Here is an 11,174-nt window from a genome sequence, read left to right on the forward strand (position 1 = left end):
GGGGATATATATACCAGGATGGGAGGGCATATACAGTTGAAACCAGAAGTTTACATACACTATATAAAAAGACACATATACATGTTTTTCTCAATATCTAACATGACATCAGGATAAACCTTTCACGTTTTAGATCAATTAGGATTACCATCATTTTTAATATTTGCCAAATGCCAGAATAATGAGAGAGAGAATGTTTTAAAGCATTTTTATTACTTACTGCAAAGTCAAAAGTTTACATACTGTACATTTCATTAGTATTTGGTACCATTGCCCTTAAACTGAATGACTTGGGTCAATCGTTTCTCACAAGCTTCTCACAATAGTTGGTCGGAATTTGGGCCCATTCCTCCTGACAAAACTTGTGTAACTGATCCAGGTTTGTAGGTCGCCTTGCTCGCACCTTCGTTTTCAGCTTTGCTCATAAATTTTCTATAGGATTGAGATCAGGGCTTTGTAATGGTCACTCCAAAACATTGACTTTGATATCCTTAAGCCACTTTGTTACCATTTTGTCAGTATGCTTCGGGTCATTGTCCAATTGGAAGACCAATTTATGCCAAAGCTTTAACTTCCTGGCTGATGTCTTAAGATGTTGCTTCAGTATTGCCACATAATCTTCTTTTCTCATGATGCCATCTATTTTGTGAAGTGCACCAGTCCCTCCTGCAGCAAAACAAAACCACAACATGATGCTGCCACCCACGTGTTTCACATTTGGGATGGTATTTTTAGGCTTCCAAGCTTCTCCCTTTTTCCTTCAAACGTAATGATGGTCATTATGACCACAGGACATGTATCCAAAAATTAAGGTCTTTGCTCCTGTGCGTTGCAAACATTAATCTGGCTTTTTATGTTTCTTTTGGAGTAATGGCTTCTTCCTGGCAGAGTGGCCTTTCAGCCCATATTGATACAGTACTCGTTTCACTGTGGATATTGACACAATCTTACCAGCTTCCACCATCATCTTCATAAGGTCTTTTGTTTTTGTCCTTGGGTTGATATGCACATGTTGGACTAAAGCATGTTCATCTCTGGGACACAGAACCGTTTCCTTCCTGAGTGGTATGATGGCTGGACATTCCCATTTTGTTTGTACTTGCATATAATTGTTTGCACAGATGAATGAGGCACCTTCAGGTATCTTGAAATTGTACTCAAGGATGAGCCAGACTTGTGCAAGTCCACAATTCTCTTCCTGATATCTTGGCTAATTTCTTTAGACATTTCCATGATGCTATACAAAGAAGCAGTGCGTTTCAGGTGTGCATTAAAGTACATCCACAGGTGTGTCTCTAATTAACTCAGATGTTGCCAAAAAAATAGAAGCTTACAAACACATGACATCATCATATGGGCAGTCCAGAATTGTTTAAAGGCATAGTAATCTTAGTGTATGTAAACTTCTGGTTTCAACTGTTTACCAGGATGGGTGACATAACAAAATTGAGGGACATACAGTTATATATTTGGACAGAGACAACATTTTTCTAATTTTGGTTCTAGACATTACCACAATGAATTTTAAACAAAACAATTCAGATGCAGTTGAAGTTCAGACTGTCAGCTTTCATTTGAGGGTATCCACATTAAAATTGGATGAAGGGTTTAGGAATTTCAGCTCCTTAACATGTGCCACCCTGTTTTTAAAGGGACCAAAAGTAATTGGACAGATGAAATAATTGTAAATAAAATGTTCATTTCTAGTACTTGGTTGAAAACCCTTTGTTGGCAATGACTGCCTGAAGTCTTGAACTCATGGACATCACCAGATGCTGTGTTTCCTCCTTTTTGATGCTCTGCCAGGCCTTCACTGCGGTGGTTTTCAGTTGCTGTTTGTTTGTGGGCCTTTCTGTCTGAAGTTTAGTCTTTAACAAGTGAAATGCATGCTCAATTGGGTTGAGATCAGGTGATTGACTTGGCCATTCAAGAATATTCCACTTCCTTGCTTTAATAAACTCCTGGGTTGCTTTGGGTCATTGTCCATCTGTAGTATGAAACGACGACCAATCAGTTTGGCTGCATTTGGCTGGATCTGAGCACACAGTATGGCTCTGAATACATCAGAATTCATTCAGCTGCTTCTGTCCTGTGTCGCATCATAAATAAACACTAGTGACCCAGTGCCACTAGCAGCCATGCATGCCCAAGCCATCACACTGTCTCCGCCGTGTTTTACAGATGATGTGGTATGCTTTGGATCATGAGCTGTACCACGCCTTCGCCATACTTTTCTCTTTCCATCATTCTGGTAGAGGTTGATCTTGGTTTCATCTGTCCAAAGAATGTTCTTCCAGAACGGTGCTGGCTTTTTTAGATGTTTTTTTAGCAAAGTCCAGTCTAGCCTTTTTATTCTTGATGCTTATGAGTGGCTTGTACCGTGCAGTGAACCTCTGTATTTACTTTCATGCAGTCTTCTCTTTATGGTAGATTTGGATATTGATACGCCTACCTCCTGGAGAGTGTTGTTCACTTGGTTGGCTGTTGTGAAGGGGTTTCTCTTCACCATGGAGATTATTCTGCGATCATCCACCACTGTTGTCTTCCGTGGGCGCCCAGGTCTTTTTGCATTGATGAGTTCACCAGAGCTTTCTTTCTTTCTCAGGATGTACCAAACTGTAGATTTTGCCACTCCTAATATTGTAGCAATTTCTCGGATGGGTTTTTCTGTTTTTTGCAGCTTAAGGATGGCTTGTTTCACCTGCATGGAGAGCTCCTTTGATCGCATGTTTACTTCACAGAAAAACCTTCCAAATGCAAGCACCACACCTCAAATCAACTCCAGGCCTTTTATCTGCTTAATTGAGAATGACATAACGAAAGGATTGCCCACACCTGTCCATGAAATAACCTTGGAGTCAATTGTCCAATTACTTTTGGTCCCTTTAAAAACAGGGTGGCACATGTTAAGGAGCTGAAACTCCTAAACCCTTCATCCAATTTTAATGTGGATACCCTCAAATGAAAGCTGAAAGTCTGAACTTCAAATGCATCTAAATTGTTTTGTTTAAAATTCATTGTGGTAATGTCTAGAACCAAAATTAGAAAAATGTTGTCTCTGTCCAAATATATATGGACCTAACTATATACATAATGAGGAGGAGGAGGAGTTAAGGAGCTGGTTGTTAGAGCTCTCCTGTTAGGTTTTTTTTAGTTTGCTGGTCACATGACCATTTTTGCCTATTTTATCCGGCTCCGCCCTCCTGGCCTTGCTGGACTTCATTGTATTTACTACTCTTGAGCTAGCTTGGTGCTTTGTTGCCGTTCTCTGTTAGTTTTGCTAGGTCTTCTGACCTCTATGCTTTTTGTTGTGTGTTTGTCTTTGACTGCTACTATTTCTGCTAGGAGGTGTCCAACTTATCCCAGTCCCTAGTTCTTGTAGGGATCCCTCCCTCACATCTATAGGTCTTCGTACAGACTAGCCGAGGACTTTAGCGGGTCTGATCGCAGGATCAGGTTCCCCGTTACATCGTAGGGATCTAGTTTAGTTTTATTGTAGGGACAGATATCCTGTATTTCCTTAGTCCCTGTAGCTGATCATAACACTGGTTGCCTGAGCTACAGACGGTACTACCCACACCACCTTCATCCAATCAGTACAGTGAGGATGGCCTGAAGAGGAGGAGTAGAGGAAGGACGAGGTGGAGAAGATGGACAGGTGTCCTCTTGGTGGGGACAGAAGTCTTGGCTGTTGGCAGTCTAACACACATGGCTGAGTTTATGTTCCACTGCATTTCCTGCGACCCTCACGTTATATGCATTTTGGCCAACACTAATTACTGGTTGGTCACCCTTCTAGACCTACGCTACAATGAGAACTTTCCATCTCTCCTTCCCGTGGCGGAGAGGTCTAATAAAATGTTGCAGTACTCGAAGGCCCTAGTTGAGGAATTATTAAAAAAAAAATTCCATCTGACAACGCAGGCAGCAGAGGTCACAGTTCCTTAGACAACAAAGGAGTACTGACGATTGAGACACACACCAGATGGAGCAGAGGCAGGGGAACACTAAAAAAGGTCTGGGACAGTTTTCTCAAACCCTCCCAGCGCCCAGGCCCTGATGTCTGGTGTACTCTGACAAGGAGGGAAAAGTTTTGGAAGATGCTGAGTACCTTGCTGACCGTACCAGCGTCCTTCATGATTCCTCTGTGCCTTACAACTATTGGGTATCCAAGCTGGACACATGGCATGTACTGTCTCTCTACACCTTGGATGTCCTGACCTGCCCTGCTGCTAGCGTTTTGTCAGAGCGGGTTTTTAGTGCCGCCGGGAAAATTATAACTGATAGGCACATCCGCCTCTCAACTGAAAATGCTGACAGGTTGACCTTTTTATGTCCTCCTCCTCCTTCTCCTCCACCACCATATCAACAGGGTGATCATGCTACCCTTACTATAAATCTTTTAAGGGTGTTTATAATACCCGCATTGAGAATTTTGAGAGGCCTATCGCTAACATTTTCTGATATAAATGTATACCCCCTCCGGGGGTAAGGCTGTGTGCCCACGTAGCGTTTTTCAAGCGTATATGCTGCGGAATTTCCGCAGCGTAAACGCTTGAAAAACGCATGTATATCCGCACCCCATGGTCCCCAATGGCATTCCGCAATGTCAATGCCCATGCTGCGGATTTTTCCGCAGCGTATATGCTGCGGTCAAAAATCCGCAGCATGTTCATTAATTTTGCGGAAGCGCAGCGGAATCAATGTGCGGATGGTACCCAAGTCTGGATGAGAGGAGACTCTCATCCAGACCTGGGTACCAAAGAACCTGTAAAAAAAAAAGAATAAAATAAAGTTTATACTTATCTTCTGATGTTTTCCCTCCGTCGCGCTGTTGTCTGAAGGACCTGCCACGTCACTGAGTCATGTGACCCACCACATGACACAATGACGTCACCGCAGGTCCTGCACACAACAGCGTGAGCCGCTCAAGCCTCCGGACGGGGCAGAGAATGCATCAGAAGGTGAGTATAAAGTTTATTTTTTACCATTCTGAACAAGTTGTCAAGCACTTTTCCAAGTGATGCTTGGAGAAGTGCTTGATAACCCGCATGCGGAAATGCATGCAAAGACGCCTCACAAACGCTTCTACCTGGCGGGAAAACCGCATGTAATATCCGCATGCGATTTTCCCGCCAGGGAGAAGCGTAAAAAATATGCTTCAGGTCCGAAACGTGGGCACATAGCCTAAATGTTTTCCAGCCCATGCACTTAGTGCATGCGCATTATCAGTCTAGGATACCCACTCATTAATAATGGGAAAAAAAGGTTTTCTGAGTCCCTCCACTACGTCTCTTCAAAGAGGTATTGGAGTGCCTCCTTCTAATTTTTGGCAGTCCTTAAAGCGCATGCATTACCAGTCTAGGACACCCACTCCTTATTAATAGTAAAAAATGCTTTTCTGAGGCTCCATCTTCTTGTTGAGGGAGCATTTTTGGAAACCAAAAGAGCCGGATTCTATTAGTATATGATCCAGTGCCTTGTTGTGGGCTGTCAGGTGGTCGTCACATTGGGAGTTCTCACACTGCATACAGGATGTCACAGCCAGGACAGGAGACTTTGTACAGTAAGTATAGAAGATCCTGGTCTCCTCCATATTAGGCTGAGTAGATACGAAATGCTCCACTATATTCCCCAGCAGGGTTGATGAAATAACAGTCCTTGGTGCTGCTACGTTAAACTAATATCTTTTTTCAGGGCTAATTCAAATAGATTATATTCTCTAATAATACCGTTCTTATCTGTAGTTCATGTAGTTTGAGCTGTCGCAGTAGGGATAGCTATTACAGGCATCTAGTCAAGAATTATTGCCTTATAGTCCTTGCTGCTGCAACCTAAAAAAAATATCAAGGTAACATCTATTCTATTCCCTATTAATACCGCTGTTAGCTGTATTTAGTGTAGGGATAGGTCATAGGTATCATCTGCTGGAAATGAGTGTTCATTTTGGTCACATATATCTCTTCCACAGTCCATAACTTGTTTGCTTTTTCCCATAAACTCATTGACAGATTCGTGTTTTTTATGGTGATCTGTACTCAGAAATTAAGTAATAAAAAGGATGGTGGTGCTTGCAGTTGAGCCCTTGAAACCTGCTGCAAGAAAGGACGATTACCACAGTCGTCTAATGGGTAAAGTAGATAAAATGGTATATATCTGATATATACAGACTTGCGCTTGTAACAGGGCTGGGGTAAAAGGAGAAAGGGAATGACAAGAATCAGGTAGTTAAAAAATGTAAATTCATTAGAGTACAATAAAAGAACTGAAAAAGTAAAAATGGCGGGAGGATATTCTGTTTTTTTATTTTTAATTATATGCGGTATATATATGGCGCCCCTGAGGGTTCAGTCGCCACAGAAGTACTGCACCTCACCCCGAGGTGTGGTGTCTCCCTTCTCTCAGGTAAGGTGGGAGTGCTGCACGGAACCCCAAACACCTGCATCCAACACTACCCTACTCCAGGCCGGCTGGGGGGGCAACATGCAGAGCGCAGCTGCTGAGCCTTGTCCCTGGCTGGATGGGGGGAACCAGTAGTGGGTGTGGGTGGAGGAAGTAGTTAGAGAAAGCACTTTGATAGGAGTATAAATAAGGAAGCCATCTTAGAGAGAGTGTGTTCAGTCAGAGGAGGAGAGTGAGATATGAAAGTGGGGTTCTGCCAGGTACACCCGAGCTGCCTGAGGAAGGACTGAAACCTTGCCCGGTGAACGCAGTGCGATGCGGGAGGCTTGCGCCGGTACAGTGCACCTGTGGACTGTCTAAGAACTGTGAGTAAATCTTGGATGACTGCACTGAGCTGCCTCCGCTCCTTTATTTCGCCGGTGCCATTTCCCTCCCTGCACTATAACGCCCAGCACACCTCCTCCATTTATCTACACTGCCCTGAGGCCTGCTCCACCTGTGGGGAGCCGATCCATCACAAGCTGTCCTAACATTTGCCTCAGAGGACTGTTGCAGCGCTGGTGATCCTCACCAGACACCGCAGGTGGCGTCACGGCAAATTCCCCTACAAAATATCCCCCTTTTTACACTGACCCGCCCTGGGTTACGGACCGGGCCAGCCACCGTGATCTCCCCCAAAAGCAGCCATAAGGCTCGGCTGTCGAGTACCCCATGGCCCTGGGGGCGAGTCATATATATAACAATAAGGACACTCGAGGTATATTCCTGTTGGTCCTGGATAAAGTGCGCTGTGCTTCTGATGTTAGAGGATAATAAGTGTGTGTACATATATCTCAGACATTAGCGCCAACAGACTAATCGTTAGCAAAACTGATAGAAGGGACAAAAAAATAATAATTAAGTCAATATAGCGATTCATAAATAAATGTCATAAAAGATTAACTTTATTGATGAAGTAAAAAGGTGCAGTGGACATACAAAAACAGGAAGATGGTGCAGATCACACATATAAATAGTAAAATGTAAAGGAGACTCACTGCTTAGTATAAAATCACAAATACAGTATACTGTATATAACCATCATCTGAAATATATATAAGCAAATATGTGTAAAAATACATGTATACTATTGATGATGCTATGAGAATATACGGGGGTATGGGGACTAAATAATGGTCAAGTATACAAGATTGGGGTAAAAGGTATATATATATTCCCATACATGGCACGGTCAAATAGCGTACACTCAGGATGGATGGGAAAAAATGAGTTTACTGCATACTTTGTTCACAGCAGGAGCTGCCTTACAATGTGCCCACCCCGACACATCACAGGAAGAGAGAGAATAAAAATGCTGCGCTAGCCAATAGGAGAGGGACGCAGAGTGTAGTGACGCATGCGTGAACTGGTGAAGTCCGGGAGCTTGCCTCGACCCACATCACATGACCGACCGTGACACAAACTGGATTGTGACGCCGAAGGGAACAAAAGATACAGGAAGAGAACTGGCAGGGCACCAGATGAGAATGCGTGCCACCGGGGCAATCTGCAAAAGTAGTGTAGCATTCATAGTTCATAGAGAGAAATCAACACTGTGCATAGTGGGAGCGTAATACTCAAAAAAGGCCACAAGATGGTGCAAAACAGCATGGTGTTATCTGTATAAAGCACAATGAAGATAACACAATTATGTGATATTATGACAAAAGGATAATAATATTGCCAGGGTCGGACTGGGGTGCCTAGGGCCCACCAGGGTAATTGACTCTAGGCGCCCACACTACAACTCTGTAATCTAACGAGATGCAATTTGCAGCTTGTCACTACATTACAGAACAGGAGGAAGCGCTGGGCATTGTATATGAGTATATGTAAGTGTAATGCCGGCACGATCTTCCTCCAGAGCGGATATACCAGCAGCGTGTTTCACACAGTAGATTCACTTGTGTGAAACTAGCCTAAATTCCATTTAGTATTCATTGTATTTCTGAGTCAATGTTCTACCAGTAAAACAAAAAGCTAGCTATCAATACTAGATTTCATGTATCACCTACCCTGTATCACTTTATAACTGGCTACCAACTGATCCGGTGGTCTACGCAGTATTCTCAGCTCTTGCTTGTTCACAATGCACAGCATTCACATTGGTCCTACATAAAAGAACATGTAATACTATTAGTTCTTTCATTGTAAAGAGGAAACGGTTGTATATTGTCTTATTTTGCAATTGTACTGTTTGCAGCGTACTTTGACCTGTAAAGGGGATGTTCTGGAAAAATTATTTTCTAGCAAGTGCCCTCAGCATGCCTCTCTAAACAGAAGATTCGTACCTAGGCACTGTTCACACCGTGTCTAAAATGTGTACGTTTCATCCATGAAGGGTCCGTTTCACGTCTGTGTGCCCTCAATGGGTCATCCGTATTCCATGGACACTGCTCAGCTCAGAAAATAATTTCCAATGCATCTATCTGTTAAAAACGGACCAAACATGGATGTCATTCCCGTGATTTTCACAGACCCATAGAATTTAGTGTGTGTGTGTTTGGTCCGCATCACGGACCAAAAATAGTGCATGTGTTCATGAATTTTTTTCATTGACCCATGGTCCGTAAAACAACACTGATGTGTGAACACACATTAAAATCAATGTGTATGCGTGCTGCAAATGAGAAATGTGGACAACACATGTCAGTGAAAAATTGAAATGTGAATAGGTCCTTACCCGCTATGCACCGCTACGGTCTTCTACATCACCTTCTCCATGTCCATGGAACAGTCCACATAGTGTTTCCATCTATCACAGCCGGCACAGGAGCCAATAACTGGTTTCAGTGGTGACATGTGAAGCCAGTCATTGACTGCAGTGGAGCATGTGGCCATTGCTGTGGCAGATATAAGCACAGCGAGACCCAGAGCATTGACATGCAAGAGGCATGGAGGACCTCAGCGGTAGGGAGCAAGTAAGTATGAAACATCTGTTTATAAAAGCAGGATGCAAAAATATGGTAAAAAATCATGAAGATCATCCCAGCATTTTTTCCTTAAATTATACACAGGTACCTGTTACAGCTTACCATGGGAATGTGCCAGGCAGAGGCGATTTCACTGCTCCAATATGAGTCGCCTCCCTCTGCTTTACGTCACAGATTCTACAATTGCTATTGAACGTGGCATCTGAGGGTTTAAATAACTGGGTATGGTGGCATCGCCAGCCCTGATCTTTGCAGTTCGGTGCCTGCTGTATTATACTGCCTGCACCTGGCATGTATAGAGCACAGTCAATGTAGCAGCGCGCTTGCCTATTTTGCTGGCTCACGACCAGCCTCCCTTTATAGTCAAAGGGAGCATCAGGCTGTATCAGGAAAGTGCTGGAATTTTGTGAAATCTATCCGACTCTTTCCAGGCAGAAGAGTTGGACGGATTTCACAACGCAAGTGTGAAAATAGCCTTACAGTGTGAATGACTTGGTGCTGTGGGCTCGGATGCAATACCCGTCCCCGCATCATCAGTGCAGTAACAAACCTACAACTCCCAGTAAACCCTGAAGGATTAAATCTGACAGGGCATGCTGGGAATGGTAAGTTTCAGAGGGGAAACCACTCACATTATTATTATTATACATTTTATTTTAGCAGTGCAGTGTGTATATACAGATACTGAGAATTACACCCAGTATACAGTGCAGGAGAATTGGTACTATCCAGTGTATATAAAGGATAATACATAGAGAATTATGCCCAGTATACAGGACAGAAGTGGTACTCTGCAATATATATAAATATATATATATTTATACACACACATTATATATACTGTAAGGCAGCGCTTGTCATTATCCTGGGGGATACTCGCTTCGCTGCGTCAATTTAAAACACACCTGCCATATTTTCCGGTATTTCTCAAGTCAGCAGTTTATTAACTCCATAAACTGCTGATTTCCGGGTCCACCTCCGTGGCCCACCGACACAGATATAAAGTCCACGAGCCCAAGTGGCAGACCGGCCCACTTGGCTCTAGTTACAGCCTCCCGCAAGGTAATAATAAAATAATGTCCATGAAAATGTCCATAACACAAATAGTATTACCTACGTCGGGCTTTAGCTGCTTTGGTCCATTTGTTTCCCAGATGGGGTCTCTAGCCTCTGGCCCTCCAAGGCTTACTGACATCCACACGGGATCCAGGCTTCACCCGGCCTCACTAGGCTTCAGACAAACAGTGTCCCACCCACCCGGGGAACAGGCCTCATGCCTCTCTCACAGGTGCACTGCACACTGCTCAACTCACCAGGTTTTTATATATCCTGTAGACACAGCCACAGGACCTGTGCTTATCTCACAGTCACGTGTCCATACCTTCTGTGAGCAAAAGGACCTGTGTGATGTCACAGTCATGTGACCAGTCAGCTGAGGGGGAGGAAATAGCCTAAACAGACATACTAGATCATTATAGCAATGCCGCTGCACCACATATTCCCCCCCCTCTGTTCAAACCTGTGGGGTTGAACACATAATATACACAACAGTTTAAAACCCACAGTTCACACAGAGACCATGCACTTGACCCTTACGTTGTCCAGCCCCTGGAACATTATTCATTGACATTAGCCCATTCCTTAGGGACCTCCCATCTGTCAATGTCACTGACTTCGTCAGGTCACCTTTCCGGGTCGTAACCTTGTCAGGCCTCCCCCGCTCCCAGCGGTCAGTCGAAACCCTGTCAGGTCTCCCCCGCTCCCAGCGGTCAATACGGCAGTGCAACTCACATGTCCTTG

At 43.8% G+C, this 11,174-nt stretch overlaps 1 long non-coding RNA gene across 1 annotated transcript in view; it reads right to left on the reverse strand.

The window, feature by feature from the left end:
• The window catches only part of LOC141206912 (uncharacterized), a 33,680-nt gene extending 22,908 nt beyond the window's left edge, over nucleotides 1-10,772 (reverse strand). Inside the window, exons 1-2 of the long non-coding RNA XR_012277427.1 lie at nucleotides 10,688-10,772; nucleotides 8,457-8,552 (exon numbers count right to left, since the gene is read on the reverse strand). This is a non-coding gene — a long non-coding RNA (uncharacterized lncRNA). The remainder of the gene's footprint in view (nucleotides 1-8,456; nucleotides 8,553-10,687) is intronic.
• Nucleotides 10,773-11,174: the final 402 nt, after the last annotated feature.

This window comes from Phyllobates terribilis, unplaced genomic scaffold, assembly GCF_046119375.1.
Source record: "Phyllobates terribilis strain yellow unplaced genomic scaffold, ASM4611937v1 Scaffold_147__1_contigs__length_4592116, whole genome shotgun sequence".
Classification (NCBI taxonomy): Eukaryota; Metazoa; Chordata; class Amphibia; order Anura; family Dendrobatidae; genus Phyllobates; species Phyllobates terribilis.